At 31.8% G+C, this 26,831-nt stretch overlaps 1 protein-coding gene and 1 long non-coding RNA gene across 2 annotated transcripts in view; one reads left to right on the top strand and one right to left on the bottom strand.

Moving 5' to 3' along the window:
* The window catches only part of LOC107169398 (lachesin-like), a 138,547-nt gene that overhangs the window by 17,909 nt on the left and 93,807 nt on the right, over window positions 1-26,831 (bottom strand). The gene's annotated exons all lie outside the window — the stretch shown is intronic.
* LOC149054867 (uncharacterized) lies at window positions 7,904-21,056 on the top strand. The gene is made up of 3 exons (XR_016192011.1): window positions 7,904-8,313; window positions 18,965-19,276; window positions 20,233-21,056. It is a non-coding gene; the product is annotated as an uncharacterized LOC149054867 (long non-coding RNA).

Genomic DNA, 26,831 nt, shown 5'->3' with positions numbered 1-26,831 from the left:
TAATAATATGGTACGCTTTAAGAAGAACGCTGCTGCAATACTGCACAATAAGTAAACCAAATTGGAAATAAGATCGCTTATGTATTATAACCTCACCGTGTTTACTCGCGGTAAATATATAAAAATATTGTTAGCATTATATTATTTTCAATAAGTGTGTTTCATAAATCAGTGTGTTTTTCACATTTATGTTTTGTTCGATCGGTCTCGGAAACCCATTTCCAGAGCGTACATCAGGTGTTGTGCATTGCTATAAGTTTCCGAAATCGTGCAGCGCACACAGTTTCAAACGACAAAAACATTAGGAAAATGACGTCATTATAATGGAGCGAAAACTCGCGTTATATATCACACGCACACACACATATACAGTTATTATATATATATATATATATATATATATATATGTATATATATGAAACACGTATGCTGCAGGTATATCGTGGTGTATGATGTTTCATTACATACAAACACACACGCTCAGAGAGTTACAGCAGTCGAGTTTTTTGAGCGACGACAAAAAAGCATCGGATTCTCGCGAAAGCGTAAAATAAAAACTGTTTAGTCGCGCGTTCGAGTTTTATTTATTTATTTGTTTTTATTCGTTTTTTCCCTTTTGTCGATAGGATTTTTCCCGGTGAAATGCGACAAAGGACCAGTGAACGACTATTATAATACCTACACTGCTCTCACTCACAATAAGCTCTGTGTTCTCGATCTGCTGCACGGGCGATCGTCGGACATAATTTTATTGTATTGCTTATATTATAATATAGTAATGTTAGATTATAATAATCGATTTCCGGTTCGATTCGAATGCGTTAGGAGAGACACTTCTTGTCGCCATATAAATATCAATGCTCTTCCAGCTCACACGCTAATATTATGGCCGCCACAACCGAAGGGTTGCAATTTTTGTGGGAAAAATAACTGCAGGGAGGGCTGAAGTTGCGTAATTTCGGGAGTGGCAAGGTGAGTATTTGCCTCTCCCCTACCCTTATCATTAGCGGGCCGGATATAGGTCGCAAGCCCGCTATAAATTAACATTTCAAATTATTTTATTAGTTTCGCTAATAGATTTTAATCAAGCTGTTGACACGTTTGGTGCTATGAAGACTAGAAGATATCCAGTTAATAATGCCTAGCATCTAACATTCTAACTATCTAAGTAGGCAACACTTTAAAAATATAAATCAATAAGATCATCAATTGGAGTAAAATTCCTCTCAAAATAAGTCATTATCCATCAAAAAGTGGGTTATATTATATGCCTTATCTCAGATAACTGTGATAGTGTTATTATATTACCTATTATGTATAAAATTATGTAAAAAGGCTATTTGTATTGAGATAAAAATGTAATTGTAGATAATATAATTGTTAGCGAGTGGTTTTTTTTTTGTTTTAGTTATATTATGGGTTGGTCAAAACCTTTGCCCCCCTCTCAAAACCTAAAATTATGCCACTAGAGTCCATCTATTAAAACAAAAATAAAAATATCTTATGGTTATGGATAACCGCAAAATGACAATTAAAACCTATAAATTAACACGAACTGCAATCTTTGAGGGGTGCTGAGAAGATGATGGCTATAGCATCAAGATTATTATAAAGTAGCGTTTCTCAACCAGTGGTACGCGTACCATTATAGTGGTACGTGAAATGCTCTCTGGTGGTATCCTAAGATAATCTCCCTTCATAAAAAAACAAAATAAAATGAAACATTATTAAAATATATTATTTGATTTAATCGATAAAAATGTACCTAATTTTCCATTTCCAATTTTCTTTTTATACTTAAATTCTTATGTAATATTATCGTTATTTTGTAGTTCTTATCATAAATTACAATTCTACACGTCGTGTAAAATGACGTATACATTTTTTTATGTAAACGAAAAACACGTTATTTGGTCATGTGGTACACGAACATTTTTAAACTGGGTAGGTGGTACTACGCTGATATAAAAAGTTTGAGAACCGCTGTTATAATATAGGGTGTTGATTAATGATATAAATGTCGATTTGTTACGATTTTGATTTTTTATATTCAGAACTAAAATCCGGCGATCACAAAAAGAAAAACGATTATCTGCACGAAATGACTACTAAGTATGGGCAGGAAAAACATAGCTGATATGTTTGCGCGATAGAACAGGACATAAAGCCCATACACAGGTTATCCATTTACTTTTAAAACGAATTATAAAAATGTAAGTGTACATAGTTAGAGTTTCAAATTGGTTGTTCTGTAAGCTATGCGGTATAAAATCATTTATAGTACTTGGTAGCGGTATCTTATATGTATTTAACCGAAACGTGCAAAAACAACAGAAATCTACTTGCAGAAACTTAGCCGCCGGGATCGCAATAATTATTATTATTCCTCTCAGTTGTCCTTTTTTTCGTTCATTTGAAATCTTATCACGTAATGAATTATCTATACGATATAATATATTATGTTCAATGATATTACAGCAGATGATGCGTTCAAATTTAATATTTAAGAGAATGTCAGTGCCTTGTTTGTTTTCTCTCTCCGGTCCACGCGCAGCATATAGACAAAACACATTTACACAGAATCATTTTTTTTTTTTTTTAAGATTTTTAAGTAATCTTAGAGCAAACAATTTTAAATTTGCAATAATTTTTTTTAAATTGTTGAAGTTGAATATAAAAACAAATAATAAAAAGAAATAAAACCGAAGTGTCGTACCGTCGAAAATATTATCATCTATACAGGTGATTTTGATCTAAGATTACTCAAAAATCATAAAAAAAAGATTTTAGGAGAAATCGTTTTATTTAGAAGTGCAGGAGAATTTACGCAAAAAAAATATTGATAAATTTACCAATAAAATGGTAAAAACAGTAAAATAAAATCTAAGGTAAAATAATAAAATTATATCTTAAAGCCATATTTGTTATAAGTATTTACGATCGTAGTTTTTCTATTGTTGTATATTTGATAAAAGTAGTTCTTTTTTTTTTTTGTAAGGAGAACCCGCGACAAGAGGCCATTGGGTGTGGGGTGGTACGGTAGGGGTTATTTTTGTATGTTTGTTTGTAGGTTTTTAAGTGGGTAGGGTTGTAACACGTGTTTGTGTATGTGTGGCAAGGATATGTTGCTAAAAATCCCGGGTGGTCACCCATCCGGGAGCTAGCAACTGCGGCCGGTACGTACGCTCAGTGCGTTTCCGCAGATTAAGCGTACGACCGCGCCTCACCAAGCCACGTAGTTTTTTTTTTAAATAGTTATAAAGAACTAAAAATAGATTTATTGTAAGACTTATGAATGTTTAGATGTTCATTATAGAAGTAACAAATAATTTAAATTAAATTATCAAAATCATCAAAGAATTTCTTTCATTTTTGAATGTTCGAAAATAATATAGTTAAAAAGTTAATTACTAAATTTGTATACTATTTACTTTTAACTATTATAGTGTTATCATGAAAAAATAAAATTAGATGAGTATAATAATTATTGTATTGGTGTTTATTATCAGTCGATAAAAACATATCTTTTTAAATAAAGGATAGACGTTTTTGATTTAATTTTATTAGATAATAATTTTTATCAATAATTTTTGAGTAAAAAATAATTTACTAGTAAAAAAAAATATGCTGTGAAATGAACATTAAAATAAAATGAAAAATATTGTGCTGATGTCTTCTTGATCCGTGTTCAATCGTGTTAAAAAATATGCGAGTTTTAGTGGTAAAAAAGCACAATAATATCAAATTGATGACTGCTGAAGGTGTATGATGACGTTCGTTCTGGACCTTCTGCCGAAGAGGGTAAAAACTATTGTAAGTATTTATTTTATTTACCGAACGATTATATTATATTTTCGATTGCATTTTGGAAATATATAATATAAAAAATATGTATTATATATTATTTTTTTAATTTTATTTAGCGTATGGTTATTATATATTGAAAGTCTGCGTATATAGTGAATTACTATATGGTACATAAATATTATGTAGGCAGCACCCACATTATATGAGGTGGGTGTTGCATATTATTATTATAATTTAAAATAGTTCTCTTTTAATAAAGAGTTTAATAACTCGATATCACGGCGGTAATATGAAATATATTGATCATAGCTTTAAGTTTGAACTTCAAATTTTGATGCGAAATTCGTAAATAATTCGAATAATTTACCACAACCATTTCACTGCGGTATACACAACATATATTTAATATATATTATAAATAATAATTGTCCTGTATTTTGGACAAAAGTTTTCTAGGTTTTAACCGACTTGAAAAAAAAATTATATTTAATTTAATAAAACCCTATTATTTACGCGCAACATTTTCGCAGTTAGGTTAAATATTATTGTTGATGCAGGTTAGTTATTATAAAAAATGGAAATGGAAAAAAATATGTTGGAAGGCGCGTCGTCTCGGGATTTAAGCCTTTGAAATCTACCGGTGCGTAATTATATTATAGTTGTTGTAGTAGTAGTGGTTTTTTTTTTTACAAAATGCTTTATTTTTAATAACCATTTCAACAAAACTATACCGTTTTCACAGTCAACAACTTAATTAAATTCTTAGACAGTATACGGCTTCAGCGAAACGTTAAAAAAGCTATTATTTATTTATTTTTTTTGTTAGTAAAAAATCATATATAATGTATAATTTATTTTTATAAGACATATTATTATTACTACGATGTGCAATGTATTATGGTATGTGTGAATGTGTGAGATTTGCGATCGATACGCTTAGAATGAAATTTTAAGTTTTACTTTGAGTACCTACCTATATTTCGTATATATTATACGTAGTTTGACATTGAGTTATGAACAAAAGTCAAAACTTGTAATTGCGAATGAAATCGACACGTTGCGGCACGACGACCAGATATGCGCTGCAGTTTACGTCCCATACCAGCTCGTTCCAAACACCAAACTATATATAGTATAATATTTTGTAAACGCAATAATGACATATACAAACATTGTTTTTATCGCGATGCCATATTTGTTTTTGGACTCGAGAGTGGCTGCAATAGGTATTATATGCATATACATCGACATAATAATATTATATAGAACAGCACGCTGTTATTACGATTTTACCATAATATTTACTAAAATAAATTGTGAAAATATGAGGCGGCTATTATAGGTATAGTACCTATCAGATATAAAATGGTACTCGTTTGCAGGGCGCGGGCCGGAAGCAAGGGGTACATTGTTTACTCGTGCGATTTCCGTATTGAAATAACAACAACAACAACTGTGTACGTATATTAATATTCGTATGGTCGCGAATTTCGGTGCGCAAACGAATCCGAAACGAGCGGCACCGCAACTTCGGACGCTCCGTTAAGTCCCGCGGAAGATAATTTGTAGAAGTTTTGGAATCCCATCGCGGTCGGTTTGCTCCAATACCTTATGATAATGTATAGGTCGTGTAGGCAACAGCGACGAACCACCTACAGAGCAATGGCCACCGTCATAATATAGGTATTAGAAATATAAGCGACTAACAAGATATTATTAAATCGCACCGACGGATCTGTTGTGAAGACGAATTAATAACTCGTTAAGAGATCGTTGACGATAACAATATTCAAACAGACCGCCGAGAGAATAATATTACCACTGCGGTATTAAATTATCCATTATATAGTTTCCCGACAGCGAGAACGACGTCATCATACCTACTTGTATGTTTTATTTTATCGGTTGTAATGACACGATTAAAAATTACTACTAAAGCGGTTACATAATATCATAAGCTAATAACTGCCGTGTACTTACTGTGTTAGGTTAGGAACTCCGATATTATTGTTTATACGAATTGCAGTTATAAAACAATTAAAATAGCAGACAAATAAATAAACATTGGTGTAAATTCAAAATTAACACTTCACTGCGTAAATTAACATTTTAATTGTTCCCGCGACCCTTACTTATTATTATTGGGTTTGTTTGTTTTTTTTTTTACAAATAAATAATTAACTATCATTGTTGGAAAATACAAATTAAAAACAATCAAAACTTTGTTTTTAAATTTCATAGTATGACTATTTTAATGTAACAAAAAAATAAAAATAAATGTATAGCGTGCTATACAAAGTACAAAAATACCGAATGACGTTATTAATAGCACATTATTCTGAAAAATATTTATCAACTAAATTCTCTCACTCTCGCTCTGTCTCTCTCGACTTCTGTCTCTTAATTTACAGAATATTATAATATATTATTTTTACTAGACAGCTTGCTGCAATAACGAACAATTCGCATAAATTAAACTTAACTGCATGTGGGAAAATTTAGTACATAATAATAATAATTATTATAATAATAATAATATTATCTAAATGTTACGTTAGAGCATTTATTGCAATCAGGTACCTACTATGAATGTCTATGATATTATTAACGGGTTGAACGAAAAAAAAAACAATTATACCACAATGGAGACCAGATTACAGTTTATTATTTTAAATCGTTTGGTACAATTGGTGGAAGATACCTATACATAACGAGTTTGGTGAACGAATAAAATTAAATCGTGCTTACATAGTATACCAACAATCTCGGAATCGAGTACAGAATTACAATGACGGGATCAGTATATTGATCTGCTCTCGTCTGTATACGACATATTATTATTCATAGTGTTTTCAAACATTAAATTCTGTACACTTAAGTACTTCATAATCGTATTAAAATATTTTTATCGTTGTTTAGCTATTAATGCTAATATCATTATTATTATTATTATTAAAGTACAAGGTCGTCGTACCCGCATGTGGGGTACACATAATTATCGGGGGACTACACATAACATTATAGTCTTATAATATCACATTTAATGTTCAGATGAATCCGTTTTACCCCGTTGTTTTTGATAATATTATTAAAGCGCGAATTGATCTATTATCGAACTTAAGAGTACCTAAGAATAAAATATATCCAGGAATCCACGGAGGATTATTTTGGTGTTTAAAATAATATGTTGAAGTAGGTTCTTCTAATAAAATGCTCATAATTCATATTCGATACTAAATCGATTCATTCTAATATAAAAATCAACAGAAAAAATTTATAGTTGAGTTGTGTAAGCTAATATGTTTGAACCTGAGCCGTTTTTCGCGCCTGTGTCTAGCAGTGTGACCGTTTGACACCGGCTTTCTGGTCACCCCGCTGGCTGTCCGACGCCGAAGTGCGCTTGCGCGAACTTTTGGCGACCGGCATCGCTGACCACCGGTTCTCCAGCCGCGGTCCGGCTGTCGCTCTCTGTTCAGTGAACAGTGTTCACCACCGTCGCCCGTCATAGTTTACCGTGACCGTGTGTCGGTCGCCTTTGATATAACACGTTGTCGTGGTGCGTCGACCGACAATTTTTATTATGCCGTGTGTCGATAGCATCATAATTTATGATAGTTTGTGTTGTATCTGCATCGATCGTCGGTCGGTTTTGTTGTATTTGTTCGTGTGCGGGTTGATTCACCGATACCACCCGTCACACGCTGTTGCACGCGCTCGCATTGTCGCGTGCATAATATGTCGCGGAGGTCTTGTGTGACAGGTAACATTATATTATTTCGGGAGGTCAACGGACTCGCCATCGCCGAGCTTCTAAAATATAATTTGGCGACTTCGCGGGATCGCGCAAACCATCCACATCGGGCGTCATTCATTTGGGCGAGAAATTAACCGATCGTTTAGATGAATTTATAAATTATTGAATAATAATAGGGAAGTAACATGTTATATTTAACATATAATAAATACGATCATATTAAATATGAGTTAAAATTAAAAAAACTAGTTAGGTACTATTTTTAATAAAATATTATGACAATATGACAATTTATATGAGAATATAATATAATGGATATGAGGTACCATACTAATAACAAATTATAAGATAATAAATTATATATGACAATTACAACATAACACATTTTTAACCATATACCAATTAGAATTAACTGAGAGTCCTAAGTCTCTAAAAATGGGAAGGAAAACGTATATTATATAGTCTATAAATTATAATCAATATGATGACTAAATATAATATTGTGACAATTAGTCATAATTTTATAAATTATTTTTTAGGAATAATATTATATAACAATTTTTTTTTTTTAATAACTCGGCTCGCCCAAACGATGTATTAGATAAATTAGGGGTGTGTGTACATTTCGCCCAAATGATGTATATAAATTCGCCCAAACGATATGTTATTTTGGGTTATTCGCCCAAATGAAAGCCGCCCTCCACATCAATATCCGTCATCGTCGTGGGATTCCGCCATCATTGTGACCAGCGGTATCGTTATTATTATTATTATTATTATTGTATTGGTTGATTATTATTTATATTAATTTGTATATTGCGCAATTGTTGTGCTCTTTAAAGTGTATCATAATTATTATACACTAATTGTCATTTATTATTATTATTATTATTCGTATTAGTATTGTTATTATTACAATCGTCCGAAGAGACGTATTGGGCGTTGTACAATATTTTATTGTTTGTGTTTTAAAAATCTATGAATTATTATATACTGATGGTACCGTATTTTTTTTAATATTATCATTTGCTCCCACACATTTCGCAAGTTGTTCAGCAAACTTCCCAAGCAAGTGCTGGCGGCGAAAACAATACATATACGGCCATAATGTATGCAAACAATTTTACATACCTGAATATTATAATATTGAAGTATTCATCGAAATCGCAGCGCTAGATTTACGATATTGTGCTCAATAGGGGTGTATTCAATGGGTGGAAGGGGGTCGAGACCCCCCAATCCATTGATCCATTGGTTGACAGAACTAAATACCTACTCTTATAAGGTGAAAACGGGGCTAGGTAAATTGAGTCCGAGATAAGTTTGGTACATTTTGAAAGCGGTAAATTGAGTCCCGTGAAAAAATAGGTAGTAGGTAAGTTGAGTCCCGGAAAAAATAAGGCAGTATAGGTAATTTGAGTCCCAGGGAAAAAAGATTTATATGCATTTAAAATTTAAAAATGTGCACTACCTATAACATTTTTATTTGTGATTTGTGGACAATTCATGGACTGCATGTATATGATTTTGAAAATAGCAACATGCATTTTTATTGCATAAAAAATAATTATATAATTAATAAAAATGCAAGTTGCTATATTCAAAATCATATACATGCAGTCAATGAATGTCTACAAATCACAAATAAAATATGTAGGTATAGTGCATATTTTTAAATTTTAAATGCATATAAATCGTTTTTCCCTGGGACTCAAATTACTTACTACCTTATTTTTTCTGGGACTCAACTTACCTATTACCTATTTTTCCCCGGGACTCAATTTACCGAGCTAGGGTCATTTGGGACTCAATTTACCAACCCCGGTGAAAACTACTAATTCTTTAATACGGTTGGCAAATAGATCACAATAATTTGGACCTCACCTTTGAAAATGTTCTGGGTACGCCCTAAGTACACACGCCGCGATCTCCTCAAATTGTTTCTGGGGACGGATATGATTACAATATGGCAGTAACGTATTTTTAGCTCAGTTTGCGCTTAACAACTGCTGCAGACTGACCGATAAATAAATAAAACACCCTTAGGATTTAACGTATCATGCACCGGTATAATATATGTAGCAGTAGCACTATGCCCAAAACGGAATTCCCGCGGGACCTAACCCTAAGATAACTCAACCTATATCGAGAAACAGTCAAAATCTAAGTCACCATCTCGTGATTGTATTTCTTTATTTCCAAAAACCGTTTCTTTTTGCGTCGAATTCGAGTGCCTCCGATTTATTACGCCCTACTGGCCACGACCATACTGTGACGACGATGATATCCTGCAGTGTATACATTGCACAAGGACAGTTAATCATTTTTACAAGTAAGTATTAATTCTTTGCTTTACTCAATTATACAATAATATTAAAGTACGAGAATCCCCAATGGCTCCTCAAGTTTTTGTTAAAAATGTTAACCCCTCCCCCCTGAAATTTAAATGGATTTCTACCCATGTCGTACGTAGAATTTTTCGTCTCTCTCCGTCGTACACACAATACACAATATAAACACGGTGGGCCTGTGGGCTGAGAACCAATAAAATGAAATAAAAAAAAAAAACTTAATGCTATATCACTCGGTTGATTGGTTTTCGAAATTAAATTTCTTTTTGGGCGTGGTAGCGTAAGTGGATTCATGGACTCGACAGTCGGCACTAAGATTTCCATATGTTAATAAATAATAATCCATTTGTCTTATCTTTGTATAAAAATAATTAATTCATTGGAATTAAAAATTTTATTCTTCATTTTCAAATACAAACATAATATTTGACCGTGATAGGCTGTATAAAGATACCTTACTTCGTCCACGCGTATTATTGTAAAATTCATGATGTTTAAGATTTTTCTATATTTTAACTTTACGATGAGGTAAGGTGTACTGTATTATAATGAGGTTTATTTTTAAACTTACAAGTTAAAAGTACCAATAAACAGTATCTATTATATATAGGTAATTAAAATAAGATTGACACGAAGCTGTGTATTTGAAAAATCGAAAAGAGCTTAACGCCCGATACAGCTGATTACAATAATATTACATTGTATACTAGCTAAATTATATATCAATATGTACGTCATGTTTTGATAACATATTGATTAAATATGACTCAGAGACCAGAGAGTTAAGAAGTAAAATAAATTTACTTATTACACGAATACTTATTATATGCCAATACGGAAATAAAAGTACGAAACTATATTGTATATATATATATATATATATACATGTATTGGAAACAATATTTTAACAAAAAAAAATGGTATCTACTGTGCGTGAATTGTGCATTCAAGTTACACCCATGGGTGCTCAAGGTAAAAAAAAATCCATTAATTAAACTCTTCACGAATCGCTTCCAATCGTTAATACCGTTACTGTGTTATTAGTTCAGCTTTTATTGCTTGAGAAGTGGTCGTTCTGCTGACGAGTTCAGCTCGATAATTAAATGTTTGTACAGGTTGATTCGAAAAAAATCAAATAATTTGAAAGTTATATTAATAAATATTTATTTATAAGCATTTTATAATTTTTAGAAATTTGTAGTGAAGACGACTTCTACTTTCTAGGCTAAGTATTACCGTGCATTGTATGGTAGCTTATGTATAAATATTGGTATCATCTCCTCTATATTATTTTCAACGCTTATAAGAGTACCCCATACCGTAGGATCTGAAACTGTGGTACGCATACCTAATACTGGTGATACTCAGAAGTCTACGCGATGGCACGGGAAATAATTTAAATAGTAATAATTATTATTAATGATTTAAATGTAAATATATCGTCTGTCCGTGTGAGCAGTGATTCCGACGCCAAATGATAAAAATATGAATATTTATTTTTTATTAAATTTTTAATGGATAGAAGTATAGACCTAAGCTATCCATCAATACGTAGAAAATTAAAAAATTAAAATTGAAAACGATTATTATATTTCACTGATTTATTATCTAAAATAGTTTTGGTTTTTGTCGTCAGTATAGTCCGCCACCGATCTATTTTCTAGATTATTAATTTATCATTTTGATTCATAAAGTTTAATAACTCGTAGATTTAGATTCATCAAAAATTAGAATATTATTTTGAAATTGGTCCATCAATTTTTCAAAAAAATTATTTCATTATTCATGGTAAAACCTCGATTGCGGTTATCGATTGAAAACCATTTGCGTGTCGTTCACAGTAGCAAAAATAAAATAAAATCTTAATAATTAAAGAACGAAACGGGATTGAGTATGTGCTCGGTGAATCATAATTCGGAATTAATGATCCACTTGTAGTTGTTATTAAAACGTGACCGTCCACCAGTCACGTACCAAAATAATAATATAATATACCTCCAACAGTAGCATCATAACGAAACAAACTACGATTTCAAATATATACATTTATATGTATATTATATTTGTGTTAAAAACGTTTAAAAACTCTTTGGCCATTAGACCGTCGAGTGGTACACGATAATTATTTAGTGGTTTGCATAATAACGCGGTTAACATAAAACGAAAGACTATTGTCGTCCACTAAAAAACATTGTTGTGTGCGTGAACAAGATTTTTTTATCATCAAGTACGTATCATTATCTAACAACGTCATCACTAACGGTAATAAGACTACCTATTGTCAGGTAGGTAGGCAATTGCGTCTATTTTGTTTTTAAAGGACCAAAAAGTTGGGTGGGCAGAATAATTAAGGGTCAAAAATCAGGACGATTTTCAAAAAAAGGGATTTTTGAACTTTTTTCCAAGTGCGTTCCAGAAAGTATGGAAAAATTCGAGAACTTCAACACAATATTAACTTCCGAAAAAACACCAAAGTTCAGAAACTGAAAATTAAAAAAATAGATCTGGGAAAATTAAAAAGTTTTATTTACGCCTAAAATAGCTTATAAGACGTATGAACAACATAATTAAAAAAATTTAAAAAAAATATGATATGATATTATATTATGCATATATGTATTATGTATAGCATATGAATACAGTTTAAAACGCGTTAATTAACACGTCACAGACTTAGTCATTCTTATTACATCTATAGTGATTGTTTAAGTTTCAAATTAATTTTTCATCTGCCCTTTTTCTTTTCAATTTAATATTCTAAACATTATGCGTACTATATTTTTTACAATCGAAAGTTAACAATGGAAAACGCTGCAGTCATCAGCAAGGAAATTTTCTAGAATTATATGACACCGTTACACATCGCACGTCTTGAAAAACAATTTTAACGCCGATATTATACACAATAATATACGACATCCGATTTGCAACAAACTCGAAACACATGAAATGCGTTTTCTGATCATCGAATGGCGAAGTGTTTGTTTTTTTAAACAATTCGTGTTTAGCATCCGATTGAAGTGTAAATGCGCATCTCATAGCAGTTGCAATTTACGATAAAGTCCTTTGGTAGACATTTTGTTATCTCTATCGACATTTGGCAAAATAAGAAACGCGGAATCAGTAATATTAAGAAGTAGCAAGAAACACAATTTATTCGTCATAAATCATATAGTTAGGTGGATATACCTAGTTATGAGTTGAGCATTTATAAAATATTTTTACAGGGCTAATAAATATTATTTTCAAACTTGATTTTAAAAAACAAGTTTTAAGACATTATTATTATTGTATAATTACTTTGGAAAAACGCATGTTTAGAAAAAACAAAAAAAATCTTTTATTTATTTATCTATTATACATTTATATGAAACACGATATTAATTAATACTATACTGATGATCATTGAATATTAACAAAGGATCTGTTTCAAAGCCATATCAACTGAAAACAACGAAAAAAAACTTTTATAAAATTAAAACAAAAACTATTTATTTTATGTTTTTGAAACCTAATTTACTTTGTCCAACGTTCATCTGATCGACTCACTTTAGTGGAAAATGATGATATAAAGTTTAACATATCAAATATTAATACAAAAAATACACAATAATATGATAATTATTATTTTAGATACCTATCCTATTATGTCGTTTTTTAGATTTTTCATGTACATTAAATTGCAAACCAATACTGACTTTTCAGAAGTGAGACGTACAAATAAGTGAAATAGCCATGAAAAAATAATTAAGTTCATTATCTATATTATATATATATAGAATATTATAATATTGTACATAATATTAGCGTTGCTGCTGTTAAATGACTAAATAGTTTTACCGTGACTTTCATAATCGTTTATGTGCTACGGTGGGTGGATTAATGCAAAGTTTCACAGACTGTCAAAGTAAATGTATAAATATCTAAGTTAGAGACGGATTATTAAAACTGTCCGTCGAAGTTCAGGAGCGATCTCAAATTTCATCGCCAGAATAAATAGTTTACGGGAACATTTTTTGTTTTTAATTGAAAGTTTGTAATGAAGATACCAAGTAATCATATTTTCTGACTCACATTTTATCGTCATGCTGATATTATGTTATAATATTATATTATGGCCTATCGCACTTGAAATGTTTAATGAAAAATTGACGCGGAACATTGCGTATAGATTTTTGATTGCCTATAATAATATTATTATATTAAAAATGCCGTGTATTTGCGATAAAAAAGTATTATCGTAATATTTTGTATTGATAAATAATACGAAAGCAATTGAAAACAAGTAACCGCGATATCGCTTGTATTTCCTATCTGGGTCTGATGGGCCCGTCGGGATCCCAACGATATCCTATTACGGCCAATTCCTTTCCGGATGCATAATAATATTACAGTGTATAACAATGATAATGTTAATAATTTTCGGAATTTCTTATTGGCGTATTTGTTTTTGAACATCGTAATTCAGTTGTTTCTGCGTATATAATATAACAACGGCCGTAGAATGCGAGCCTGCATACAAATTCACATCGAAAACGTATTAATATGTTAAAATATCAAACTGTTTCGTGCGCGCTCTTTTTATCCAAACGCGTACGCCGAAACCGAGTGGGTCATATGTGCTTAACAGCCCATGTATGCGTGTGTGTGTCGTCGTAACCCTTGCAGTAGAGCGAAACGACTGGACCGCATTTCGGGAAACAAACGTCAAACGATACCTCTAAATCCATAGTCGTCGGGAGTGACATACTTGCGGGTATAATAACTCGTGGATACCCGGAAGATCCGGAAATAGGAACGATTCGATGGCGGCATACGAAACTATTTTTTTTTATCGGAATAATCCATATATTATAAGTAATTTCATAGCCACTACTTCAATCGTGGTTGGTGAATTGAGTCCCAAATGACCCTAACTCGGTAAATTGAGTCCCGGGGAAAAATAGGTAATAGGTAAGTTGAGTCCCAGAAAAAATAAGGTAGTAGGTAATTTGAGTCCTAGGGAAAAACGATTTATATGCATTTACAATTTAAAAATATGCACTATACCTACAGTTTTTATTTGTGATTTGTAGACATTCATTGACTGCATGTATATGATTTTGAATATAGCAACTTGCATTTTTATTAATTATATAATTATTTTTTATGCAATAAAAATGCATGTTGCTATTTTCAAAATCATATACATGCAGTCCATGAATTGTCCACAAATCACAAATAAAAATGTTATAGTGCACATTTTTAAATTTTAAATGCATATAAATCTTTTTTCCCTGGGACTCAAATTACCTATACTGCCTTATTTTTTCCGGGACTCAACTTACATACTACCTATTTTTTCCCGGCACTCAATTTAACGCTTTCAAAATGTACCAAACTTATCTCGGACTCAATTTACCTAGCCCCGTTTTCCCAGTAGGCACTATTCGATTAATTTAAAATAAACACATCCCTATAATCTTCACCAAATTGTATATGTTCTTTTTTCAAATAGTTAGAATATACATAACTACTATATTGAAGTGGGGCTAGGTAAATAGGATAAGTATTACTTACTTCAATATAGTATTTATGTATATTCTAACTATTTGAGAAAAGAACATATGCAATTTGGTGAAGTCTATAGGGATGTTTTTATTTTAAATTAATCGAATAGTGCCTACTTGGAAAACGGGTACTACGAAGGGTATCCGCGTATAATATTGTAATATTACTGTCTTAGGGGTCATCGGTCACCGACATTAATGTTATGTAAATGTTTATCATCGAAGTTTGATAAACATAATATAGCCAACGAGCCGTACGAAAGAATCGAAACATATGGAACGCAAAATTACAATAATTATTAAGGGGAATACATATTTTTATCGATTCATGATATTATTGATATGTTACAGTGAAACCTGTACACAACGGACAGTAACGTAACAATCGTCAAAAGTGTCCGCTACGTACAGGTTATTTCTGCTTACTAAATTGAAAAAAAAAATATCTTATTTGCCTCGACATTTTAATATTGTCCGTTCGAGAGAGGTGTCCGCTATATAATATATAGGAGTCCGTTGAGCATGAACGTTTCACTGTATTATGATGTGTTATATATTTTGATTTTATGTTCTGAAATTCGATGATGATTGATCAGATAGATTTTGATGACAGTATGGTAGGTACCTAACCTAACCTAACCTATACTATACAAAATATTACGAGATTTCTACACATTATCACCGAGCAGATACTGTAACATTAGGGTTTTAGGTTTAATTTGAAAGTAAATTTTAGTAACAAGCACCAAATTATACAATATCTTATTATATGGAATTAATCCGTGATTGGGACTGACACCCCATAAGTTATATCCTGGTGAAAACGTGAGCTCATCATTTGTGTAACAGGATATAAGGTCCAGACGGAGAATAACGAAGTCAGGTGACGTAAAAAGCTTGAAATTCAATATTTGTCGATGTCCAAGAATTAGAGGGTTTTGGCAAATAATAATATGACGTGTGCAATTACAATACAATCGAATGAATGAGATGTATATTGGACTACAATATAATGACGTATCCAGTATTATTATATATTATTTTTAATTATATTGTAACTTTTGTGTGCTACCTATGTGTTATTTCAAAATAAGAGCTTGTCATTTGTCAACATATAGATTCTCATATTAATATAGTATACCTGAAGTAACAAACATGATTATTTAGAAAAGTAACTCACTGCATAAAAATAACACGAATAAAAATAAAAAATAAATTGTTCGTCTGAAATCTGTTATCAAAAGAAAATGCATACAAAATACGAGATTTTCAAGCTAGGCGGGAAACAAAATACGGTACCTGCAGCGATGAGGTACTTAATTAAAATTATTTCAATCGTTTTATACAGCATAATACCATCTATATTTAATAATATGCTAGACTGTTTAGAGATCGGCAAAATATTCTCATTGTTCGTGTAAATATTCCAACTAGAAAACATCATACAAAAGATTCGCCTGTATATAACCATCGTTCATCACGATGATAATAATAAGGTGACTTCCACGTGTTCGAGCTCTGGCCATGTACCTGCGGTTATTAAATTACGACGAGAATGACCTCCAAGAATATTATAATAATATTGTAAGACGATACCGATATCAATAAACTTTGCCGACCCGTAGACGAACTTTTTATATATTTAATCTTTCATAATATATGCGATAAAATTGGCTTGTCCATACGATGAGCTTACTTTGTACTTTGTAAGTTTTTTCATTTTTACATAAGAAAAAATATTCGTTTATTAATAAGTCGTGGCACCGTTTTCTTTTGAAACACGGGTAAGATTATCAGGCATACGAGGGTGGTAGTTCTTGCAGCCAACATATACTCTAGCTTCAAGTGTAGATATATACAGGATGATTGTATTGTCTACAGTTTGCATAATATATGGATAGGCATGTGCCATGAATAATATGATTTGCGACTTTACAAAGGGGCGTTTACGATTGAGATTTTTGATTTTTTATTTCGGTAGAAGCCCAAATTTTTATGACGTTACATTCATGTTTGTGGAAGACCTTACAAATATTTAGCTTGAATTTTGAGTTTGAATGAATTGCATAATCGAATATGTACTATGAAGTAAACGTTTTTTGTTATTATGTATATGCTTCCTTCATCATGTGTATACGTGGGTGGGTACCAGTTGAGGCGTTTATCGAATGTTATTCCTGTATTTAGCTTTACTTTCATGTAATTTTCGTTTTTTAATGACATCGACTGCAATGTGCATAGATTGGATTTTAATTGAATTTGAAGTTTAAAGCGCCATTTCGTATATCAATAAGGTACAGGTTAGATATACATATATGACTGTTCGTCATCAGTGGCGATTAAAGGAGTTTTTATGGGGTGGTGTAATTTTTTAACTGTCAGTGCAGTTGCGATGAGAATGTTTTTGAGAGTTGGTTAATGAGAAGAGTACAGAGTAAAGGAGCCATGATCGCTGCCTGAGATTGGTACACCATTCACCAGCTTTACGTTTTGGTAAGATCCGAATCATCGTCAACTGTATAAGAGCCTTTAGTTAGGTATAATATGTTATCGAAAACCTGCCCTGGGCGTGTAGATCTATGGATTTTTATACGATTGGAATAATGCTGGATTGATTCAATTTAAAGAATAAACAGCACAAGCTCGGGAAATAGGTATCTAGAATCGCGGATGTGCAATATTTTTTCCATTTTTAAAGCTGCTAGACAAACGCAAAACGTGAGATTTCCTATAACAGTGATTTTATATTTTAAATCTTAATACCTATCAATAAGAATAATATTATGATACTCGTGTTTTTTAGTCAGAGTCAGAGTCCTAGCGGATCACATATATGATACACACACACAAGCACGCGTTCGTATAAAATTATGTTAGTGGTCGCGACTTTTCATAACGAAATCGAGACAATAATATTTGATAATATTGCTGCTGTTGTTGTAACAACTATGGCGGCGATGTCATCGACGACGACGACGACGACTACGACGGTGGCGCGATATCAATATAATGTTCGTTTGATGTCGATAACGACTATATCATTACATTACCATAATTTATACGCTGTAGGTGTCTACCAGCAGATGTATACAATATATTATCTGCACCGTTGTTTCAAACATTTCGCGGTTGCGGGGCTACAAATACAGTGCGATAGGTGCAACAATATTACTACATATTATTATAATATATACATTTCGATACACATATACAGTGCGATAGGTGCAACAATATTACTACATATTATTATAATATATACATTTCGATACACATATACATATATAGTGTTTAATTGTAATTGACAGCGAATCATTAGATCGTCGCGCGCCCGGGGGAAGGCGCCAACAGTATTATTATAATATACAGGAGCTGCTGATAATATTATTATAATATCAACAATAATAACGCACAATATAAATACGCCGACCTAGCCATCACGCGCCTTTGTAACCGTACAATTAATAATATTATATTAATATAATGATTATGATTATCCGTTACAGAATCACTGGCGGGACTCTCTCAGCATTTCATATTCGACCGGTGCGGGTTCGCTGCTGCATGCAGGATTGTCGACATCCGCGGCCAGTAATGGCGCTAATAATGATTGCCGATATCGAACTCGAACCCGCCCGTCGCCGCAAACGGTGAAGACACAAACGTATTCATCCGTTACAAATCAATCGCGGCCGTATAATATAGAATATAGATCCGGAACGACGAGAACGGATTCCGCGATGACAGTCCGATAAGGAAATGTATAATATGTATATTTATATACATACGCATCTATATAATATAATATATTATAATGTGTAAGTATGTTTGTGTAAAAAAAAAAAACCGTGATTTATCGCGAGGGTTTAGATAAAGCTAGCTTTGAATTATTTAAATAAAAAAAAAAATCGGTCCATGGGGTTGAAAAGTTACCAGAAGTAAATTTCCTGGTAAATACGAGCTGGCTTTGTGCGCGTGTGACTATTTTTTCAATTAATGTCTAGACATTAATTTCTTTCGTGTAAAAAATATTCATCTCAAAACCGTTTGCTTTGCACTGATTCGTCGGCAGGCGAGAAGGCTTTGAACATTTTATATTCATATATAGACTCGTTAATTGTCATCTGTAAAACTCCCACTGAAAGCTTTACGCTGTCGAATAATTTTTAAAGTCTAGATAAAATTATCCCCCGTAAAGTTTAAGTCCAGACCTCGTACTACGGCACTACTTATGATCTGAATAAATATGATTTTTAAATTCCGAATGAAACCAGCGAGTAATGCATTACCGTGATCACCGCGGAAAAAATTATTTTCAATGTCCATTTTTCTGTGTCGTAAATATGATATTATGATAAAATTATCTATAACTCACATACATAAGAAATCTAGTTTTAAAAGTAAATAGTTTTGGTTTTCTAACGACCTAGCGTAATGATAAAACTCTCAACAACAAATCGTATGATTCTGAATCGCACCTAGTTAAGTTTTCACCATTGTTGCTGAGTCATTTTCTGTGAATATCAATTATTGCTTTACAAATAATATTAATATTCTTGCACCGAGGCGAGATGAAATAAGACGAGTTCCCGTCAGCAATTATCTGATGATGCGCCTACAGTTTTAACATTTTAGCAAAAGTTTTATTTTCAATTTGGTAAACTGATTCAGAATGCTTTTCCAAGTGCCCGTAAGGCCTACTCATTTATATTAAAATAATTTTTTTGAAAATTTTCCATCACTAAACTTTAAAATATGTTCATTTTTTTTTAAGAACCTTATAGACATCTACGAAATCAAACATCAAGTATGTATGAAAGTACAGTGGAACCTGGATAACTCCAATCGGTTGCGGGTGAAAACAAAATTTGAATTATCGAAAATTCGACATATAGAGGTTCCGTTGTATTAATGAACTGTATACAATTTTTTGATTCGTATTGCTAAATATTTTTCAGTGCATAGTTTTCGCCATCTTAATAATATCATAAACGTGGTTATATATTATATTGGCATATGGAAAAAACTTTGAAATATCGCTGATTTACGAAAAAATTACTTATTTGGTACCTACGTTTTAGTTTTTCTTAAACGACAAATCGAATATAACTTTAACAGGAAATTGCTAAATTAAAGACCAAATTTTATCATGAAACTAACACTATGTGTTTGTGTTGATAATTTTTTCGATATTTATGAATAATATTATGTAAAAAAACAATGTTACTTTTGCTCTGTTTTGTTTTTCATATTTATGAAATATATTCAGTTTTATGGGAATTGTAGCTGGAATAAAAAAAAAAATAATATTGTAGGTATACCTAATTTATGTAGGTCGTAAAAGTGTGTTATAAAATAAATCAAGTCTTCGCTTTTATGAAAACATGTCAAAAATCAAAAAAATTAATAATAATATGTCACTATTACTTATTGTGCATAATCGATTTAAATAACATTTCCCACCACAGTAACTATGTCAACAATAATAATATAGAGAGTGATACTTGAAATAACGGTAAGTGTATTGCTTTTCGTTATGATTTCATAAAATGAAACTTTTAAGCCTCTTGACAAACATGAAATGTAATGTTTGATTAATAATCTGATTTTTTGTTATTTGAAAAATGTAAATTTGAATGTAAAAAAAAAAATGTATCTTGTAAATATTAAACGTTATGTGGATTAAATAATATTTTTATTTAGTGTTATTATTTTTTTCAAATAATTTGAATATTAAACAACCAATATTAAGCCTACCTATTATTAACTTAATTTGCATTTAAAATAAATTATCTGCGTAAATATTTGATATTTATTCAATTCATTGATCAGCATTTTATATACATACAATAATATTCCTATTGGCTATTTATGACTTCTCTTCTCGTCACCAATTTCGATTTTAATGGCTAATATTATAGTCTATAAATACCTACCTACATAATCGATTTTACAAAGTATTAATTATTATTAAATCGTTACAATTATAGTCGTAATAATAAATAATATCGCGGTTATCGTAATATTTGCCTCATTTGTTTAGTAAAATACTAAAATATATATGTTTACAATATTTAATTTTTAATATTTTAATTGTTATAGTCTAAATTTAAAAAAAAATATAAATATTTTTGATAGCACAACGTTTTTAATTTTTTCGTTATATGAACTAAAATCATTGAACAGTTAATGTTTTTTAAAAGTCAAATACTTAATCATGATTTTATTGAGAACCATATTATTTAAATTCCATAAAATTAAAATATATTGCAATATTTTATAACTATTAATTAAAATCAATTTAATGAACATCATATCATGATTTTCTAGTGCGGTCTTTAAAATATGAGAGAATCATGCTAATAGAAATACAGCAAGTTATCGTTATTAAAAAAAAATAAGGGCATCACAGATACACACCACCCCGCATATATGAAAATACAGTATTGGCGTGAGTCTTTAAAGCTTTTTTATTAACGAAGATTTTTTTCAATGGAATTCTTCGGAATTGTTATTGAGTAAGTTTCCAAAGCTTATTAGTCATTTATTTTTCACAGTGTATTTGAAATCGGTCAATTCTTAATTGATATAATCTGTACATAAGAAAAAAAAACATTTATATTTGATGGTCAGATACGAACAAATTCAGTAGATATACGAGTAGGTGTTTAAATCGAGCCTGAATTCTTAAAATACAAATACTCCTTACCCCCCGAGTGCTGAGTACCAAGGATTAATCTCGGCGTCATTTCTCTCACAACTTTTTCGTTGGTCAAAAAATTGGAATCGTATGATGTCTTGTATAAGTTTTAAACAATTTCGGTCGCCCGTCATACATTTTTTATATTTTGTAGACAGAAAAAAAACTAATAATAGAATTTTGAAAACGGTATTCGCAACGATTGATGGGTGTCGTCAAGTATAATATGTGAACCCGGAATTGGATAATATAACCTTATTTCCACTATTTTCTATCGTTGGCGGGGTGAGATGGATTTTAATATTATGTTATTATATCGTCATTTTATGTTCGAAATTCGATTCCTCCCGATCCTGAATTAGGTATACGTGTGCGCTTACAAAGAGCAAAACCCACCTGGGACGGCGGCTCACCCTTATATTATGAATATGGGTAGGCTGAGCACATTTGGCGGGTGCGAATCATTTAATTAGGGACGGAGGCGTTTTATTAGAACTGCTCATTTCGGGCGGCTGCAGTGCCATTAAGAAAACCAAAACAACGTCGCCGGAATGACCTCAGATTGTCGGGCGGCGCGAGACCTGCGAAGAAATTAATAATGGGCGGATGAGGAAGCAAATGGTCGTCCTCGTTGTTTTTGCGGTGACGGCCCGTTAATGGTCGGCGAACGAGCCGGAAAAGAAGAATTTGTTCTACAGTATTAGTAGAACTTCTACTAATGTTCTCCCGCAAGAATACGCGCGATTATAGTATAATATGTTTATTATACACCTATATGCTTTTTCCCCCTCTTATAGCCGGCAATGATTATTATTATTATTACAGATCGTTGATTTAAATGTCTTGATTTATCATTCGGTTAACCGTTTAATTACGATTAATCGCTACTTTTTCGTCTGATGTAAAATAATGTACCTACCTACTATAATATATTATACTTACCTACGTGTATTTAACTGTTTTATTTCGTTAATCACAACCTGTTCGTTGGCTGCTAACAAATTGTTTGTACCTCGTAATAATATAACGTTTGCACGTTCATAAAAAAAAAGTTAAAAAGTGGTTCAAATCATTGAAATTCAAAACAGATATCAAATTGTTTATTAATAACGCGCGTTAAATCGAAAATTATTGAGCTTATACGTATATACACATGACGTATTGATCTAAAAACTATTATTATTATTCATCTCCATGTAAAACGGCAAAATACTCATAAATATTTGGTTTATAATTGAATCTAAAATTTTTTCTTATTTATAATCGATATTGGTTTTCGAGAAGAATGCTGTGAGGAGCACTGATTTTGTAAATGTCGTGAAATGGCGACTATACTTAATCAAAATCGAATCGAATAATTTTGTATTTACAAAAAATTGACCTCAGCAGTTTAGTGTTAATCGGTTCAGTATATTATTATAATCAATTATCAACATCAACTGTCAACAATCTATGTGAGGTTGTTTTTTTTTTTTTAGTGGGCGTTTCTTTGGATTGCGATTGAACCAAAACAGCTACAAAAGAGTGTGGTAAATAAATAACATGCATAATTGTATTGAACAGAGAGGGTTTTTGGGGGTTCTATATGAGGACACATACACACATATTTTCAAAGCAAAGTAAACGACGAATCAAGTCGCGTGACTGAGGCGTAGGTATGTTATGAAAATATAGTTATTGGTATTGCTTTCAAATTAACAAATGGATCTTCGCAAGAAAAAATTATTTGTGTCCGCATATAATATTGCCTATACTTGTTCCCTTTTATGCAGCAAATATAATGTGATAACATTGATAAAATAATAACCCAATCGCTATATAGGCAATATACACTTCGATTTAAGACATTTATGTTTTAATAAGTCGTTTAAAACATAAAAACTCTGGTTATACTTGGTTGAAATATTATATTTTGTTATTAAACTGTAACTGTTATTTTTAAACATAGGTCTCATTAATACAGATTTTTCAATTTATAAATAAAAAAATTATCTTTTTCTAAATTTTTTACAATATCATTTTTCGCAGTTGTCCTCGGTGTTTAAAATACAAAACTGGATTATTAATACCTTTTACTAATTGTCAAGCCCATAGGCCATAATTCAATACTCATTATGTAAACTTTCCAATTCTGTGAATTTTGAACGTAATTTAATAACCTTTGAATAGGAACTAGTATAGATGGTACTATAGCGTTATATAAAATAAAATTATATTGCTACCTGCCAATTGTACTATATCAACTGTATAGTAAACCTAAATTTTCCAATTGTCCATAAATTATTATTGTTGTATCTTACAATTAATTGATTGTCATTTGTTCTTTTCATTTAATAAATATTAAAACTTTGAAGAATGGAAAAGTATGAAAATAATAAAAATGTTATATTTTTTATTAAATTCGGCTTTATACCTTTCTGCTGTTCTATATAAAGTCAGCAGATAATGCTATGGGTATAGTGTATCCAGTGAGTTGTGTGCAATACACATTTTCTGCTTTTTTTCCTAACTTATTTACGAATTGTGTATTATTATATTTTAAATGACGCCATGACGGTCGTATTATAATTAGATATTTTAATTTAAATTTACTAAAAAATAATACCATTAAATCTAATTATAATAAAATTTATTATTTTGAATTATAAATTATGATTGAAATATCTTGTTATCACATTACATTAGCTGCAGAAAGGGGTCAAATATAGGCAATATTATATTCGGACACAAAAAATGTTTTCTGCGAGGATCCATTCGTTCAGATTACGACGTTGTTTGACTCAATGTCACACACGCCCACTCACCTACAGTATGTTCTACACGCAATGCTGCAGAGGACAGCGCAGTGAAACGTATGTAGTAGATTTTTTGCTCGACCCGTAACGTCGTTACGTTAAAAGGGTTAGTGCATTTTATCGGTTTGTTCGTAATATATTATAGGTATATATAACAGCAGCTTTTAACGCGAGTTAAGTTAAAAAACACTTTAACGGAATGTCGTTATTCACCGCCGCGGCGGAAAACGGCCGTTATACTAATGATAATATCGTGTAATCGTCTCGATGCGCGATTGCGTACAATAGTTTTAGCCGTCGTCGCTGGCACTAGAATATTGTAACATATAAGTACGCGATTATTATTATTATTATTATTATTGTCATTGCACGATAATATAGTGTATGATGCATTGATGCATATAATAATAGTATCATAGAGAGCACTATATTATTATCCGTAACTTATATCATCGATCGTTATATGAACCATTGAACCCATATATACCCATTCTTCACACACACACACACAAATTCATATGTCATATTAATAAGTAACGTCGGGCCCATCTATATGCGTCACGTCTATATGCGAGTGTCACGATAAAACGCAATCTTCTGCTCTTTGCCGGAAACATCGCCGTCAGATGCATTGCGCCAATCGTCACGGTGTTTACAGTAAAATATATTGTTGCAATAGGTACCTCCTATATAGGTAAATGCATAATATACATTTCACTCGCATATTTTATTTTTTATTTATTTAAGTCTCAACAACTAAGGTTATGGGCTATTTAACATTAACATTAGTAAAGATACACCGATACATCATATTATAATAAGGTTGTAAAGTTTAGTTCTTTGTAGAAATGTTATATGATGTTGCTGTAGTTTTCAAGACTGGGTCCAAGCGCTTCATATAGACTCACATGTCAATATTATCATGTTTAGCGCACATCGCTGCAAGCGTATCCCGTAAATAATAATACACGCGACTTTATATATAAGACGTCGCACAGCGGTAGTCTATACGACATCCACTAACAAACGCGTGACTTATGCAAATCAGTGACGATCTATATATTACGCACAATATAATACTGTATACATATTATTATGATGTCACGCACAATATTACGATGACGTACCCACACAAGTCCGTGGGTGGCCGCTGGTTTTCGAGTTCATATTATGGTGGTTTTCGTATCATATAGATTATTTAATGGTTTTGTTTACACACACACACACACACACACACACACACACACACACACACACACACACACACACACACACACACACACACACACACACACACACACACACACACACACACACACACACACACACACACACACACACACACACACACACACACACACACACACACACACACACACACACACACACACACACACACACACACACACACACACACACACACACACACACACACACACACACACACACACACACACACACACACACACACACACACACACACACACACACACACACACACACACACACACACACACACACACACACACACACACACACACACAGTTAATTTTTATTATTTGAGAATATTATTCTATGTTAATCACAAATATGTATGATACGGATGAATACGGATAATAAAGTAACAGATACAGAACATCAATGATTATCGAACGGAAATTTAGAGATAAGATTTAAAGAATATGGGACTTGTTATTTTCTATGGTTTGTACATAACCGCAAAAAAACATTTTATCTGTCTCTCATCAAAAAAGGCAAAAACTGTTCATCTCTGCCGAAAATACTGCGACCCATGACACGTATTTGTTATTGGCGTGTTCTAGTATAATTTTATTAACTTTGATGCTATGATACTTTGTACTTCCGTAAAAATATGTG

The sequence above is a fragment of the Diuraphis noxia genome, unplaced genomic scaffold, assembly GCF_037042655.1.
Source record: "Diuraphis noxia isolate RWA-SAM2 unplaced genomic scaffold, SU_Dnox_SAM2 contig0005, whole genome shotgun sequence".
Taxonomy (NCBI): domain Eukaryota; kingdom Metazoa; phylum Arthropoda; class Insecta; order Hemiptera; family Aphididae; genus Diuraphis; species Diuraphis noxia.
Note: the sequence above shows the minus strand (reverse complement) of the source record. Positions and strands in the feature narration are given on the sequence as shown.